General features: G+C 39.3%; 1 non-coding gene across 1 annotated transcript; it reads right to left on the bottom strand.

Moving 5' to 3' along the window:
• Positions 1-10,502: 10,502 nt before the first annotated feature.
• Positions 10,503-10,643, bottom strand: LOC128098163 (U4 spliceosomal RNA). The gene has a single exon (XR_008214158.1). It is a non-coding gene; the product is annotated as a U4 spliceosomal RNA (small nuclear RNA).
• Between the last annotated feature and the right edge of the window lie 8,034 nt (positions 10,644-18,677).

Here is an 18,677-nt window from a genome sequence, read left to right as displayed (position 1 = left end):
GGTGCTGTTGAGCATTTCATGAAAAACACATCTCACTGACTTGTGAAAACCCCTGTATCATAGAGTGCTTTCTTAACATCTTTATTACACTGAGTTATCAGGCAGAGCAACTTAGAATGGGAAAAATTGAACATAGCCCACAATTTCAGGTAATAGTTCCATTTTTGGAAAATCAAGGTAGGAACTCAGCTAATCATATCACATCCACAGCCAAGAGCAGAGATAAACAAAGTACTCATGCTGCCTGATTGCTTCTGCTTCTGCTAGAGGTTCTTCATACTTATACACTACAGGTTGCAGACAATGAAATGATTCTGCCCATTTTAGGGAGTCTTATCTTATTTAACAATTAATAAAATCCCACAGAGACAAGTTCAAAGAAAAATCTGATCTATATAATTCCTCATTGAGGGTCCCTCTTCCCAGGTGACTAGTTTGATTCAGTCTGATAATAAAAACTAAGAATCACACCACCCCAGCATCACTGCCAGGATTTGAGGAGATTTCTGCCTGCATTCAGAGCTGTGATTCTCAATTTGTGGGTCACAACCCCACTGGGGGTTGCATATCAGATATCCTGGATTTCAAATATTTGAATTATGATTCATAACAGTAGCAAAATTAAAGTTAAGAAACAATGAAAGAATTATGCTTAGGGTTCACCACAATATGAAGAACTACTCTTAGTGCTATTTAAAGGGTCAGAGAATTGGAAAAATTAAGAAACATTGATCTAGAGTGTCCAGTGGAAACCTAGTGTCTATGTGTCTGAATATGAATAAGCTTGCAAAGGATTTTCCTGAATATCCGTTGGTCTACAGGAAACTCATATTCTGTGTGGAAGTCTCCAGCTGTCTGGCCACCTTTACTGCCCAGTAACAGCAGACCACTTTGAGCTACTCAACAGAGAGTACAACACCCCCTACACACATGCTGATAACAAAGATTTTAATCACACTGAGCTCCATGACCATATCACACTCCTAGGGGTGCTTGTTCCTAGGCTGTGTCAGCCTCTTCCTCTAGCATAACTCTGCCCAGAGGTTTCCTGCAGACTCTTTGCCAGGAAATTATTTAACAAGTGTCCTTCTCAGTCAGCATTAATATGTAAAGTCTTGTGGCTAAGGAGATAAGGAGATGCAGGAAATTATGAAGAAGTATAGCATATGTAAATTTCTATGATATTATTACCTTCTCTACATAAAATTTCAGTAGGAGATAAACATTCAGTTCCACACATGGAAAGAACTAAAGGATGTCCAATCAATCGGGGAGAGATCTCTGGCTTTGGATGAAGGGGATGCTGAAGGGCTCCCCATGTATCCCAGCAGAGGCTCCTGCAAAGGTCAGCTTGATTTCTACTGTATGATGAGGAAAGCTCATGAGCACGGAAGCAATGTCAGTTACCATGACATCTGTAGCTCTTCCCTGGACATTCTATTGTATCCTGGAGAGCCCTGGCATCTTCTGTGATGTCACCTATGTTGTGGCAACACCAACTGCCCTTGGGAAGTTTATTCAATGTCTTCACCATTTACTGAAGAACATGATGGCAAACTGAAGAGTCTAATTCAGAAAGAAAATGGAGAAGATAGAGAAACCAGAGAGTGACAGAAGAAAGCTGACTTTCAGCCTCAATGTAAAACATCAAGAAAGAAATGGTGAAGAGAATCATGTAATGAGTTCTGTGCAGGAAAAGGGAAGCTTCCTGGAGGAAGTGGGCTTGAGCTGAATCTTTCTGTAATGGGGAAGAGAAAGCTGGAGTCTCTGGGAACCAACAGATCTCCCCTGCTGGTCATGGCTCTTGAAATTCAAGGATTCCAGGGTATTAACTCTTTTGCCTCAGAGGTCAGGAACTGGTAAGGCCAAAGCTTTATGCTGGGTACTCTTTGCTTTCATTCCTTTTGGAGGATAGACATTGGTGAGTTAACATGAGACCAACATTAAAGTGGGAGGGATTAATGAGGTGTGCCCATTTCAAGGCAGGACATCACTGTACTTCAACCACACTGGCTAACTTAAGTACTTCCCAGCTGCTCTGTGTTCCTGAGTTGTCAGTGAGGTGCTTGTTGAGTCTGGTGACCATGTTCTGCCCTTATATGTCTTCCCCATCAATAGTTATAAGATTAGGGTGACCTGTCTAGTTATTTGGGGAACCAACAAATGACTGGGGTGATTGTGAACTATGGCAATTTTCTCCTGACTCATAAACCCACAGGCTTGTGGACTCTGTAGCCAAGTTAAATTCTGAGTCTGCAGCTGTGAATAAGACAGAAGAGGCTATCTCCTTGGTTACTTGGAGCATGTGCTATGAGGACAGAGAGACCCAGATACCTGAGATAACCACTTCACTTCAAATAGAGGAGACAGCTGAGTTCACCAGAGGGGGCATCAGAAGCATGGGACAAAATAATTTGGGGTGACACGGAGTCATTAGTAAAAAAGCTTTCTCAAACATTTGATTAGGACTCAGGGTGGTCTGTCCATCCCCTTTGCCTTGTCATACTGCAAGTTAATTTGTGTTCATCTATCCACATGGAGCACCAGGGAGCTACCATCCCACCAAACATTCCTCACCAAGATGCAGGTGAAGCAGAATGTCCAGAGACTGACCAGTCATCTACATCAAATGACCATTGAAAGAAATCAGCATTGAGATCGCCTGTTCTTTATCACAGAAGAGAGCATGAAAAATACGTATACATTCAGTCAAACCCTGTGGTTTCAATCTCAGGTCCACTCTGTCTTCATTAATTCATTTTATATAAGGTCTGTGTTTCTGGTAGGCTGCATCTTCAGGGTATGCCTTTGTCCTAAATCATGTCTCTTAACTCCTCCCAAAGGCAGAACCTCAAATGTGGACAAGAATGACATGAGCACAAAGACTATTCTGCTTTCTCTAAAAAGAAACAAAAACAGAGCCTATGGCATAAGTCATAGTACTCATGGACTGAGGCAATAGTAAGTGAGTTCCCAGCATGCACTTGAAGAGATTCTATCAAGTGCTGGCTAGTGTGAGGTTTAGTTGCTGTGAATTTGAGTTGATTGTTTTGTTACTTACTTGGAAAGGCCTTGTGTGTTTGATTCTGCAAGCAACAGTTGGAGAGGCCTAGTCACGCATCAAAATGTGAGGATATGTGGACTGAGACTGATCCCTGCTCCTTTTGTTCCTCTCTGAGAGGACACACCTGCATGCATTTGTTCAGCATCCAATTGATAGAGTTTTCCTGCTCTCACGAAGTATCTCTTTCTCTGTCTTTCTAAGTATCTCTTTGTCTGTCTCTCAGTCTCTCACACACATATGCATGTGTTATGTATTTTTTTATGTGTTTGTGTATGTATATCTCAATAGTCCCTGCAATCATGGATCTGTAGTTGGGCATGAGCAGTTCCCTATCTCCCAGTTCCCAGGTGATACCTTAGTGAAAATTGGGAGCACCACTTTGAGCATTATAGTTCTGCCAGTGTACTTATTTTAATGACACATATACCTTTGGGGAGTTTCTAAATCTATCATGATGTTTAGTCCCATCCTCAAAACTGTTCATGATGTTATTTTCATGTCCATTGTCACAGGAACGATTATAGAGAATTTGTTTTTGAATACAGGAGAAACATCTTCACAGATTCTGGAGGGTACACACCTGTGAAGTAGACACTAAGTAAATTCTTAGCTATTTCAGCAAACCTCCTGAGAGAGCTCATGTACCTCCACCTCCTATCATCTAAACAGTCTGCCCCTAGTGGCCTAGGGTCAGAACAGCTGTATATAAATTGTATGCAACTCTGTGGGTTTGGTGCCGGGTTTTGGCACAAACATTATAAGTAAATTTGTTGCAATAACTCTAGGGAAAGGTGTTCGGACTACATGGGGAGTCAGGCAACACCTTGAGCTGCTTAGGACAGCTCAGATGGCTGGAACTGCAAGAAGAGAGTTTAGTCCTGGAGGGCAAGATATCCCACTCACCTTGAACTGATCAGAACATCAGCTGTACCCTGAAGGTGTCCTGGAAACCTGGAGCTGTTTAGCACAGCTCTGATGGCTGGAACTTCAAGGAGACAGTTCAGCCCTGGAGGGTGAGGTATCCTGGACACCTCAAGCTGCTCACAACAGCTCTGCCCTGAAGGTGTCCCAGAGACCTGGAGCTGTTGTGCATATCTCTGATGGCTAGAACTGCAAAGACACAGCCCAACCCTGGAAGGGACAATTTTCTGACTTCTTGGGAAATTCAGGCCTGGAACTGATGGGGGATGATCTCCCTGCAGGATACAACAATCCTGCTCTTCTCCTGGAGAGCTGCTACAGCTGAGTTTTGCTCACGCCCCTCTTAAGGTGGCTTCCTAGCAGAGCTCTGCTTCTCTGTCCTAAGATGTTGGCTCTTTTGTTTCACTCTGCAAAAGGGAAAATGCCTGCAGAAATGTAGCTATGTCCTCCGGCTCTGGAAAATAGTGTTATTTTTTAGTTTTTTATTGCTCTGTCCACTGAGTGATGTCTCAGCAAAGGTCTTCTGTCCAGCCCCTCCTTGTTCTGCTCTTTCAGCTCTCTTGATTTGTCCATGGAGGGATGTTTCAACAAGAATCTTCTCTATGCCAGTGAATGAAGATCATCTCACCCTAAATTCTTTTGAGAAAGATTTATTTGAGAATGAGGAGTAAAATTTACAGAATTTAGAGAATAAGAAAAGCCAGAGGCAAAAGATAAAAGGGTTAATTTAAGAAAAGCTGGTTGGAAATTAAGCCAAACTAAGGACTGGGCACTCATAAGTAAGAATAAGCCTCTGTGTATGATTTACTTGGGAGCTGGATGGATGGCCGTCAAAAGAGCAATAACCTCCAATAACAGCTCTCTTTCATTTATGTGGTCTATTTTGTCAGGCTATTTCTTCTAATTGGAATGTGAGACACTTTAAAGTCAGAATTATCTCAAGTTGTAAAATTATTACTGTCATTTTCTTATATGTTTTAATATTTAAAGATAGTTTTTATTTATATATTTTTAGTCTAATGATGTATTTGAACTCTCTCACATATATTTATACTCAATCTTCCCAGTTCTCTTCTTCTTGCCTTGGTTTTGGGAATGCTTTCATCTAACTTATTATTTTTGACTGTTTTTATAGGATACATTTATAGGATTCATTGCAATCTTTGTCTTTAGCTACCTTAAATGCACCAAAGATGAATACATTCTGAATGTAAGTTTTCTTTTATATTATTCAATACAACAATTTTTTAATAAATAGAGTTTTCAAGATAGCACTACTCAATTTCAACCAAAGAGAAAGTGACATGATTGTAGGCTATGATAGGCAAAACAGAAGGGTGTTAGATAATTTAAGCTGCCTTATCCAAGCTTGTAAAATTCTAGTTGTGTCCATATTCTACAAAGCCTTTTTTTTTTTTTGGTTTTTCGAGGCAGGGTTTCTCTGTAGCTTTGCGCCTTTCCTGGGACTCACTTGGTAGCCCAGGCTGGCCTCGAACTCGCAGAGATCTGCCTGCCTCTGCCTCCAGAGTGCTGGGATTAAAGGCATGCACCACCACCGCCCGGCTCTACAAAGCCTTTTGATAGTACTGCATAATTTATTTGTGGCACAATGACATTATAAGTTACCCAAACTATTGATAGTATTTGAATGACTGATGTAATAGTAAAACTTACCCTAAAAGATTCTCTTTTAATAACCAGTAACCTCATATGACAAATTATTTGTTTTCTCAGTGATTTTTTAAAAAATAATTTATTCATAATAGTCATACAGCCTCAGGTGGAAAACATTAACATTTAAAAGGGGTAAAGTAACAAGGACCTGAGTAAATAAAGGGCACAAGAGTAGGGTTATTTCCATTTTCCTGACATGAGAAGTAGATTATATGGACCATGTCTTAATGTTCAACAATCTACTGGGATAAAAAATGATGCCATCAATAAAGCTTGGTTTAATATATTAAAGGTAGAAGGAAAAATATTTACAACTCACAGAGAGACTTGTGTTTTTGGGAGTAGAAAAATGAGGATATAAAGTGAGGTCCTAATTGGGTGGGGTTGATTTGCCATGGGGCTATTGGGACAGACTGTGAAATCAATATTGTTGCCTGGCAACCCAAGTGGGATTCTCGCTGCCCATGTCATGGGACCAACAAGCAGGGAGCAGCTGAGATGCAGTGTTTTCTTAGGACACTTTATTATCCAAAATATGTGTACCATATAACGTTTATTGTGCACAAAGTGGGAGGTGATTCCAATCAGGCCATGGAAGAGCTTTGGACATTAACCTTGCACCTGGAACTATTACTTAATAAAGAGTACCTAATCCCACTGAATACTGCCTGAGCAAAAGATGTTCAGAGCCTTTTCTGGGTGGGTGTCCCATTAATTAAGAAGTAAACTATGGAATAAGAAATAAAAGCCTCAGAGTTATCTTCCATGGTAACAGTTATTCTGTTGTTACCTTCTTTCTGCAAGGTTTTAAGCCATTTCTTATACTAGATTGAGTTGAAGTGGGAGTTGCTTTTCTCTGAGATAGGTGCCCAACTTAACCTATCTGATGCACGCTAAAACCCTAGATGAATGGGGACAGTAACATCTATGAAAATTGAGGGCATTGTGTGTCACTTTTGAACTTGTTGTCTAAAGACAGGTGAGGTTCCTGCCATACTGTTCAAGCTAGGATGTTATTGTTACTTATTGAGAATTCTCAGTCTCTGGCTCTAGGCCAATGGTGATAATATTATATACTCTGATGCTTCTGGACCTTCTTACTGCTAATAATGGGGTTACATTAATTTTTCAACACTTACATTTACTGTAAATTGTGGAGGTGCCATTGATACTAGAAGAGTGACTCTGGTCTTAGAATCAAGTGAGTAAACCTATGTTAATTCTATGCTGAAACTGATACTCTCAGTTTTTTCTTTGGTTTCATGTGAGAGATTGCAAGTAATGGAGGTAATTCTCCAGGACATCCAAGGTGATTTAAGATCTGTGGATCTAGTGGACACTGTTCATTCCCAAAGCATGCAGGGCTCTTGAATTCTTGACCAAACAGAAAGAGAAAAATAGTCTTACAGTTACAATAGTTGTTGTATTTAGCAGGAAAACAAAAATTATCACACAAGGAGTCTACAAATGGAGCTTAGGTAAGAAGAGAAGTTGCCTGGGCTTTCTTTCTTCATACTTGAGAGAAAATGGAGATACAAATTCTACAGAGCCACACTCAGTGTCCCTAGCTGTTCTTTGGTTCTTTAAACTAAACTATTCCACCTTTCCAGAGAACCCAACATATCCAGGTTGTTCTTCTCTCTTCCCATGAAGTTGGAAGAATACTGGTATTTCTCCTAGTGTTTGTTTTTGTTTGTCCATTGGGATTATAATATGATTATGTTATTTCCCTTGATTTGTGGGCTCACAAACATCCCATTTATGTTTTATGTTCTATCCATTTGATAAAGTTTCAACAATATGAATACCCAAACAGGAGCTAAATTATCCAACAATTGCTATGCCAATTTGCATGATAAAAAACCCAGGAGGCTGCAATCCTACACAACAATCTAGCAGAAACTCAGGGATGTTGGGCATGGGAGAAATTGTCTTTCCATTGGAATAGGACAATATGTTACCTGATATAGTTCTTTTTTTAGATTGCATTATACTATATTAAAATCCTCTTTCCATGTGTGAACAATACCACATATATTCCTTTGTTTACACATTCAGGGCTTCTATCAGTAATTTTTTTTATAAAATCTAAATTATTTATAAGCACATACATTTCTAATATCATAAATATTATCTTCCCAGTTATTTGTTCTAGCTGCTTTTCCTTTTTCTTAATTGATTCTTCTTTCCTACCTACTTTCCCTCATCCACTTTTCATCCTATATCTTTTATTGTTACTCACTATACTCATATTCAATTTATTTTCCTTTATATACTTTTCTTTCTTTTTACTTTATTTCCTCCTTCCTTCCTTTATTCTTTCATTCTTCCTTCCTTCTTTTCTTCCTTTCTTTCATTTTTCTTCTATGAAATGTCCTTATTTACAAGAGCTGAAGATTTAGTTCATGGACTAACCTCATGTCAGAAAAAATTACTGCAAGTGAACCTCATACAAATTATGAATAGGAGATGGTGGAAAAATTGTAGCTTGCTTTGCTTGCTGGCTTCTGGTTTTGCTAGTGGATTTGTGGTATCAATGAGCAGAAGGCAGTGTCTTTTCTCTGAACATTATTAGGAGATGTGTATGCTATAATGGAATGTTGAACCAGTGAAATAAGAATAGCTTCCTTTGTCAACTTTTCCTTGCCTTAGTGGCTTACCAGCAAAGATGTACCTTGAAATGATTGATTCTTTTAACTTTGATGGCATTATACACCAACATGCTAAAAATCCCATATGGATATTTCAGGATCAAAATTTAAAAAGTCTTCCATCCATGCTCTTCCATGCATAGAGACACTGTCTATTTAAGATATTGTATGATTACTGGTTCAATAATGAGGAGTATAAGGCCTACTTATAATCTAAGATTGGTTTGAACTCAGAGAGACCATGAATTGGCAAAGAAGATAACATTCTATATACTATAGAAATGAAGCCAATCTTCAAAAGATTCAGAAGACATCACAGAGTGATTCTTATATGTAGTAGGTATAGGATACCATATCTACTGTTAGCATTATCCAAGTTCAAAATATGAACAAAATTGGGGTTTTGGTTAAATCCACATAAAACCACAAGGTTCAAGAGTAGCTGAAGTTATAGCAGGTTATAGTCCAGTGATGAGAAAAGACACATACCTACCTTTCTCAGGGTAATTATTTACTAATTTGAGAGAAGAGGTAAGACTGTTGGCTCAAAAGGTTAAAATTAGATTCTCAGAGATTTGAATTATATAACAAGCTGCTTTTTATACCTTACAACTTGCCCTCATAAATAAAGAAGATTTGTCAGCAACAAAAGGGATTCTGAGACCTAGTTTAGTAAAGAGGGAGAATCTCATGTCTCCAGTCATGATGTAAAGCAAAGGATAACCAGACTACAACCCACAGCTCCAGAGAAGCTAGCTAAGAAGAAGGAACCTAAGAGAGACACATAGATAGTCCTGCAAAGAAGAAATAGATGAGATCTACATGAGCAAACTGGTATTAATAGGGGTAATGGAGGGCAAGGAATGGGGAATGAGAACACAGGGGAATGGGATGGTCAAGCTGAAACAGAGACAGAATGGGAGAGCAAGGAAAGAGATACTATGATAAATGAAGACATCATGGGAATATGGAGAAGCAGGGTGCTAGGAAAGTTCTCAGGAACCCACAAGGATGATCTCACCTTAGAGAATTGGCAATAGTCAAGAGGGTGCCTGAGCTGGTCTACTCAGTGATTGGATGGTTAAATGCTCTAACAGTCATCAAAGAACTTTAATTCAGTGACTCATGAAAGCAGATGAACAAATCCACAGCCAGGTGCCAGGTGAACTTCCAGGTGTCCAATTGATGAGAGAGACAAGGAATTCTATGACCATGAGGGAAAAAAGTACAGAGACAACTAGCCAAAGAAGTGGAAATGCATGAACTGTGGACCAACAGCTAAGGAGACCCCAAGGTACTGGACTAGGCCATCTTGATACGTGAGAGAGTTGTTTAGTTTGAATTGTTTAGGGGGAACCCAGGCAGTGGGATCAAGACCTGTCCCTAGTGCATTATCCAGCTTTTTGGAGCCTAGTTCCTATAATGACACACTTTGAGAAGCCTTGGTGCAGGGAAGAGGGGCTTGGACCTGCTTCAACTGAATGTACCAGGCTCTGCTGACTCCCCATAGGAGACGTTGCCTTGGAGGAGGTAGGAATGGGGATGGGTTGGGTTGAAGGCTGGGAGGTGGGAGAAGGGGGACAGGGAAATCTGTGGTTGGTATGTAAAATGAATAGAAATTTTCTCAATAAAAAAAAAATCTTAGTGCCATTACATTATCTGGCATCTCTGGAAAATTCCCTTACAGGGCAATACTTCAATATGATGTGCCAAATGAGTAACTGATGGGGAAAGAAAGATGCACAGAACTTCAAATTATATATACACATACATATATATGTATATATGTACATATATATATATATATAATGAAGCTATGATATAAGATAAACAACTGATTGCTGATTATCCTACTTAATTACATTTCTACCGGACACATGAAAATATCTCTTTGAATACACACATACAGTATTTAATGTTTCTTACAATCTTTTCTGTTAAGCATTTTAAAATTAACATTGTTGTGTTGACAAAACAGCACACATTGGGAGTAGATTATCTACTCTTGGACTTGTACACTGGAAGTAGACACATGAGGATCATGAGTTCAAATGTATCCTTCAATTATTACTGAAATCTATGCCATGTTTAATATAAACAACACTATCTCAAGGGAACTTGTGAAAACATGAAATCAAAATCAAACACCACAAGCCACTACACTTTTCTTTTTTTTTTTTTTTTTTATTCAGTCTCCGTAGAGACTGTCAAAAATTGCCAATGCTGACTATATTGCAAGTCGTCATGGCGGGGTATTGGGAAAAGTTTTCAATTAGCAATAATCATGCCTCAGATAAACCTCATTGGCTACGATACTGCCACTGCGCAAAGCTCCCACTACACTTTTCACAGAACATCTTACTTGGAAAGTATGATCATACACTGCCTGACATTTAAATAAACAATAGACTACTAAGATGATGGATCTTGCATTTTATGTATTACAGTAGAAAAATACATATCACTAAGTAAAAACACAATGGAAGATGAACAAAAGCCACAGAAGGAATATAAAGACCACAAAAGTAAATTTAACTAAAATGAATTTGCCACACATATAGCACACTTTGGTATCTTCCTCAAATGTTTCAAAATAGAAACAAAAATGCATTGATCTCCCCCATCAGTCTTGACGAAACATAGCAACTAATTTACTTCCTTCAAGGCTATGATGAAAAGAAAATGAAGTAAGATCTTTTTCTTTAAGCTGAAGACAATTGTGATGTCTAAAATCTGTACCTAATTGTTTACATGAATAAAATTTTTCTTGTGCATGAGTTTGTCCCTATTTCCTGATTTTAACATGATATAAATAGGCTTTAAAATATTTTCATGGCTAGAGACATGGTTGAGCAGTTAAGGAAAGTTCATTCCCAGGAATAAGACTTGATTTTGACAACTTCTTTTAGTCCTTGCTACAAGAAGATTCAAGAGCCTAACATTTTCAGAAACTATCATGCAAATTCACATACCCTCAAACATGTACTGACATCACATTATTAAAACTGAAAAAACTCGTTAAAAAACCATTTTTCACTAATGGATCTTTTTCATTTGTAAGCATGCATTCCTATAACTCAGGTATTGAGACATTTAAAGGTTTACAGAGATTTTCTTCATTGTGAATTGGTTCATGTAACAGAAAGCAAGCATGTGTGCTTAAAGTCAGAGAAATCCTTTTCAGTTGGCAGTATAATTTGTGAAGGTTTAGGAAATGCTGTTCTGCTGAGGAAATATGTCACTGGGGGTACGCTTTGATCAATTACATCCACACATCATTTTCAGTTCCCACTCACTGCTTCATACTGTCAGCTAAGTATGTGAGCTCTCAGTTTAGCTGCCATGTCTGACGCTTGATGCCATGCCACTTACATGTTGATCCTGGGGCCAAATAAAACTCATTAAGTTAACATAGACATTACATAACCAGAACACAAAAGGAACTAATACAAATCCATAAAGTTTGACACCTGAATTAGTTATTTCATGTAATTAAAGAGGAGTTTAATATCTAAAAATACTACATTATTATTTAAATTCATAGTGGAAGTGTTTAGCTCTGGAAGGAAAAGTTCCCTGAGTATCAAAAGTTAAGCTACACCTATAGTTGGGAGTGGAAGGTATCCTGGATATACACAATTGAGAGGGGAAAGATATCCTGGATGTTGGTTGTCAGGCTCAACCTGAAGCTGTGCAGGAAAGGTTTCCAGGATACCTACAGCTCTCAAAAAAAAAGAAAAGCAGTGAAAGAAAACTAGATACCTAAAGCTGTGAGGAGATAGGAATACTGGCTGTTAGAAAGTCAGACTATTCCTGAATGTTTGTCCCAGTGTGGGATGGTTTACCTGAAGGATGTGGCAAACCTGCTCCTCTCCAAAATAGAGCAATTACAGCTTAGCTGTGCTACACTCAGTTAAGAGAGATTTTCAGCAGAGATGTCCTTTGCCACTCAGCTCCACTCCCTGAAGAGAATTTTACAGCAGAAGTGTCCATTATTTCTCTGTTCCACTCCAGTAGCAAGTTTCCCAGCAGAGATGTCAATTGCTTCTCTGCTCGACTCCACTAGGGAGTTTCCCAGCAGAGATTCTGCTCTGCTCTGGCAAAAGATCTTCACCCAAATCTAACTCAAGAGATTTATATACGAAAGAGGAATACAGAATAGTGGCTGCCTGTGTCAGTGTGAAACAGGGCAAGCTGCCAGATGAACAGACACAGGATTTATATGGGGCTTCATAGTGGTGGAGATTTCGAGGGAAAAGAGTTGGAGCATAGGTATTGGTTGGATTTCAGGCTCAAGCTCAGAGATTGGGAGGCTTTCATGTGCAGTGATTGGTTGGTTTTGTGCTCAGGGATTGATTGGTTTTTCTGCTCATGGATTGGATGGCTTTGTGCTCAGTTGGTCAGAGGTAGAGTGTATTTCTTTGGATCAGGTTTCAGTACCAAATTGAATGTTTTTCACTGGCTCTGGTGAGTGAGTACATACCATGTTTGTCTTTCTGAGTCTGGGTTACCTCACTCAGGATGATTTCTTCTAGATCTATCCATTTGCCTGCAAACCTCATGATGTCATTTTTTCTCTGTTGCATAGTACTCCACTGTGTATATGTATCACATTTTATGTATCCATTCTTCAGTTGAAGGACATCTAGGTTGTTTCCAGGTTCTGACTATTACAAATAATACTGCTATGACCATAGCTGAGCATGTGCCCTTGTGGTATGATTGAGCATTCCTTGGGTATATGCCCAAGAGTGGTATAGCTGGATCTTGGGGGAGATTGATTCCAGTTTTCTAAGGAAGCACCATATTGATTTCCAAAATGAAAAAGTACAAGCTTGCATTCCCACCAACAATGTAGGAGTGTTCCCCTTGCTCCACATCCTCTCCAGCATAAGCTGTTTTCAGTATTTTTGATCTTAGCCATTTTGACAGGTTTAAGGTGGTATCTCACAGTCCTTTTGATTTGCATTTGCCTGCTGATTAGGGATGTTGAGCAATTCCTTAAATGTCTTTCAGCCATTTGAGCTTCCTCTGTTGAGAATTCTCTGTTTTGCTCTATAGCCCATTTCTTAATTGGACTGCTGGGCATTTTGATGTCTAATTTCTTGTGTTCTTTACATATTCTAGATATCAGCCCTCTGTCAGATGTGGGGTTGGTGAAGATCTTTTCCCATTTTGTAGGTTGTTGCTTTGTCTTGTTGACTGTGTCCTTTGCTCTACAAAAGCTTCTCTGGTTTAAGAGGTCCCATTGATTGATTGTTTCTCTCAGTGACTGTGAGACTGGTGTTATATTTAGGAAGTGATCTCCTATGCCAATATGTTCAAGATTACTTTCTACTTTCCCTTCTATCAGGTTCAGAGTAACTAGATTTATGTTGAGTTACATATATATATATATATATATATATATATATATATATATATAAAATTTTGATATATAATTCATAATTTGAGGAAAGTTTAAAGAATCAAAATAGAACCAAAGTATTATGGTAACAGTGTCAATAGAATCGTCCCTTAATTTTGGCTTTCTTCTGCTCCATATCAGTTGATTTTTCTAACATGATACAGAGATTTTGCAATTTCTTTTTAACAACATGCTTGGCTTTAAAGAAGCAGAGAGTCATTCTCCAACTCCAAAGCCAGCTTTAATTTTTAATTGTACTAGGACTACATAAACACCATTTGTGATCAGTGTCTGTAGAGAAGAACAGAAACAAACATTTAGGAAGACTTATGAATTTTATGTGTGATGTAATACCAATAGGAAAAGTTAATTTAAATTGGACTGTCCTGCTGGTTGAGGAATTATCACCTCTTCTAATTAAGAGGCCTGTCTTGTTCAAATCGAACCTTTATTAATTTTGATGTTATTTATAGCTTATCTTCTCTTGTAGAAACAAAAGCAAAACCTTATCCCCAACGGAACACATACCCTGGTTTCCATTCTGAGTTCAACACATCTTTAAAATATATAGGCTGATTTAACTCTGTAGTTTTTTTTCTATTGTCCAATATTTCTCAAAGCTATTGTTCCTTTCTCATTAGCATTGAGAAAATACAAAGTAAATAAAGCATTATGGAATCTATTTCTGGGTGGTTTTGTTGCTCTTTTTTGTTTATTTAGCATACCCTTTGGAGTGCAATTTGTTATTTCTATAACTGCTTCTCCTGTAGCATTGTATGGTACACATGTAATATGTTTTATATTCTAATAAGCAAAAAATTGTTTCATTTTACCAGAGTCATATGCTAGATCATTGTCAGGTTTAACTTCCAGCAATTTCTTAATTACAGAATCAGCCTTTTTGAAACTCAGAGCAGTTGCCCATGGAAATCCTGAGTAGGTATCAATTGTGTGGTGCACATGTTTCAGTTTTCCAAATTCTACAAAATGAAACACATCCATGTGTCAAATTTCATTCTTCTGAGTGCCCTTTGGTTTACATCCTGCACCCAGAAGTCTGATTGCAAAATGAACAAGTTGGACATTTCCATATAATTTCCTTAGCTTGTTTCCAGGTTATGGAAAAATCCTTTTTTAAAATCTCATTATTGACATGATTTTTTTTATGAAACTCCTCCTGTACATTTCCTATCAATGGTTGATCAATCTCCTCATTTTCTTGTGCTTAAGGGCCTGACAAACTCATATGGAATTGGATGTGAGTTATATATAAGGGATACTTCCTGTTTCTGATTATTTCTTGTAAATGAATAAATAACAAAGTTAATTCTGACTCATCAGGGATAAATTCTGCAGTTTCAATATGTAGGACCCTTTTTCTGCATACTGAGAGTCAGTAACTATGTTGAGAGGTTCTGAAGAGAGGAAGTGATAAGGCAGGGTGTATAGAGGAGCTAAGTCTCTCTTTTGGCAGAGGATTTCATAGGACTAAGATGTAGTAGCTTGCTCTCTACCTGTCTAATCTTTCAGCTTTAACCCCAATATCTGGCTCTAGGTATTTTATGAATAAGACCTTTTAAGATCTGTGTTGCAGGGAAGTGGCTTAACTGTTCCTTGAACCCAAAGAACCTTCAGATAAAGAAGTCTGTAACAATGTAGTATTCTTTGATGATGCTCCCTTGTCTATTGCTTGGCTGTATATAAGCAATGGGCAGAGTAAACTGGATACAACAGTATTCAGTGACAGTCCTCCCAAATCTATCCTATGTCTTTGTCTATCTTGTACGTCTAGTGTTTTTTCTATCTGTCTCTTCTTAATCCACACTTCCCTACTCAGGTATTGTTTGACAGGTTGGCTGGTCCTGACAAGAGTCTGAGAAATATAAAGGTCTGATGCCATAAAGGCTTGCATTATATGTGTCTAAAAGTTCCAAATAAGGTCATAAATTTTAACTTCTGTTCCTTGTTTATATCTGTCTCAACAGGTTTGCACTTTGCTGACAGACACATCCAAGCATCAATTGTTAATGACAACCTGTTCTAGATGAGTATGAGCCCTGAACTTCATGAAAGCTGATATAAACTAATCCAACTGATGCAAAGGCTGTTTCTTCAGCTGGTCAATGAACCAGAGGTTTCTAAATTGCCTTCTTACCTTTGACTAACATTCTAGTCTTCCAAGGTCCTGACAATAATGTGCCAATGTCAGCAGGAAGTAATTACAGAAGCCAATACATCGCCCTTGTTCCACCTCCCCCCTTGGAATGTTACATCAAAAGGTAATTTCTTGTCATATGGAACCTGAGATAAAATAATTACTGATGCTTAATCATGGAGCAGTGGTGGTCACCTTTAATTCTGGCATTCAGGAGGCAGAGTCAGGCAGATTTCTGTGAGTTCACGGACAGCCTTCTCTACAGAGCAATATTCAAGACAGGCACAAAAACTGAAAATAGAAACCCTGTCTTGAAAAACCAATAATAATAATAATAATAATAATAATAATTAATAATAATAATTACTGATGCTCATTCTCATTTCCAAGTTCCTTCTCAATAAGGAAGTCTGTCAGCCATCAAAGGCTTTTGGTCCTTCTGCTTCTGTTAATTGCTGTTGGCTCTTGCATCACTGATGCCTTAACTCAATGATAATTCTTGTCTGGGTACCACTAAACTGATGATATGAAAATCCCAATGTCAGCCCTTGGACCAAATCCATGACAAGCTTGCAGATCACCACAACCGAATAAGGGGAGGCTCACTTAGCCACTGGTAATGGGAAAATGGTCTCTGTTTAGAACAATGTCTGCATGGCTATTCCCAACTCTGCAACCTCACTTAGATGCCAATGGGATCCAGCTTAATGATCCCACTAGAAGATACCTGATGAGCTATACCTCTGGCTTAAACCCCCAATGTTAATGTTAAGATTTTAAATCACACAAAGGACTCTTGCATCCTGGTCCAATGAGTCTCCATGATAGTGTCCTACCCTGATGATGAAGTGTTTTTTTTGTTTTGTTTTGTTTTGTTTTGTTTTTATCAATTAGAAACATCTCCAAGATTTGATCATGCACTATTCAAGGGAGAAATCAGAGGACCAAGCAGATTCTATGACAGGCTGATCAATCTTCTCTCAGAGATGAGATCTCAATTTCAGTTTCCTGAGACTGGGCAGGCAGTTTCTGAGGACAAGCCATGAACAAAGGACAATTAATTACTAGTGCCTCTAACCACAAATACAAGGGAGATAGGACACACCAGTCCTGGGTCACTGAGCTTGCCCCTATGGTCAGTGCATACTAGGCCAGTCATCCTTGACAGAAGATCAATGACAAAGCCTAGAACTTGTCCAGGCCTGTACCAGAATGGAAAACTGTAGCCTGATCAACAACTAACTAGCCCTGGCAAATTAAAAGTTACTAACATGATTGCCACTAGTATAAGCTAATCATATCTAAGATGAGCTGACTTCTTTGAACACTCACCTTCAGCTATGATTGAAAGGAGCACATACATTTCTCTCACAGTATTTGCCATCTTGCCTTTACATGGGATGGTAGGCCCCAGCATCCTGGAAACTTTCTTGAGATAATAAGCATTCTTGTTGATTGCATACATGGATGGTGGTCTTATATGGGACTTCTCCAGGATGCTAAAAGAGCTACATCCCCAGCAGATGTTTGTTTACAGTGATGGCAGAGATGGAACTAGTACCCTTACCATGCCAAGTGAGGACCATACCATTGAGAGATGCCAGCCTGACATTCTTGTTTGTAACCTCTGACATGTATGCATGCTGCCTGGTTTGCTTAACACAGCCATGTCCACAGGGTGACAGTGTCTTCATGGAGTCCTCCATTGTCAGACATAGTTCAAGATGGCTATACGCTCAGAATGTTGGTGTCCTGACTGTTGGAAGTAGCGAGAACATTAATTATGTCTTTGATCACACCTATTTTCTAGCCAGCATGGTGGCACATATCTGTCATCCAAATACTTGGGAAGCAGGAGAATCTCCTGAAATCAGGAATGTGAGGCCAGACTGGGCAACACAGTCAGGCACTCCATCCATGTCCAGCTGCAGCCATAAATCATGCATGCAGACATCCCCATCCATGGGAGGAAAGCTATATGGCACACCAGAAACCCAGAGAGACCCAGGCTGCTCTGACGGGGCATTTGTGCCTGAAGAGGCAGGGCAAGGAAGGCAGAAGAAGGTACTGGTTTGAATTGATGGGCTGGACCCAGGAGTGTTCAGTTGCACTGAGGGTTAGGGTTTGAAAGACCCAGCAGCAAACCAGTGTGTCTCAGCTTGGAGTGACCATTTAAGGAGAAATGGGCTCTGAGTCCTGGGCCAAAGCTGCCAGTGGCCCCATGATCTATGCTGCTGGTGGCTGCTGAATTCAGGATCAGTGCCAATTTGGATTCTTCTATAATCAGAAAGTTCAACACAGTATCTGAAGCACATCAAAGGACCATAGGAGAACAGGCAATGAGAGCAGAGATTTTACAGTGCTTATATGAAGCACAGCTGGGAAGTAGTGTGCAGTTGAAATGCAGCAGCAAGCAGTGTCTGTGGAGCTGGGGCAGCCCAAGATTTCCTGGAGCCCAGGGGCCATGCAGGGGTTAAGCATAATGGGGCTGTAGAGTCTCTCAGGGCAGGGAGTCCTTTTTCCAAGACAGTCTCCATTCTGATGAAGACTAAAGGGCTGAGCCTAGGAGATGAGGGAAAATAGGAATGAGGGAAGGAGTGCAGATTTGGGGGAAGAATGTAGCCATGAATGAAGCAGGGCCATTGAAGGGCCATGGGTGAGGCTGTGCTATATTTGGGTCTTGCTGACCTCATGCTGGGCCAGGCCAGATGGTGACAGGAAGGGATAGTTTGTTCTCTGCTGATTTCAAGAATAAGAAGCCAGAAAAATCAAGATCTCAGCAGTCAGCCAAGTTTTTCTAGGGAT

This window comes from Peromyscus californicus, unplaced genomic scaffold (assembly GCF_007827085.1).
Source record: "Peromyscus californicus insignis strain IS unplaced genomic scaffold, ASM782708v3 Scaffold_62__1_contigs__length_242930, whole genome shotgun sequence".
Lineage (NCBI taxonomy): Eukaryota > Metazoa > Chordata > Mammalia > Rodentia > Cricetidae > Peromyscus > Peromyscus californicus.
The sequence above is the reverse complement of the archived record's forward strand: the minus strand, read 5'-3'. Positions and strand labels throughout refer to the sequence as shown.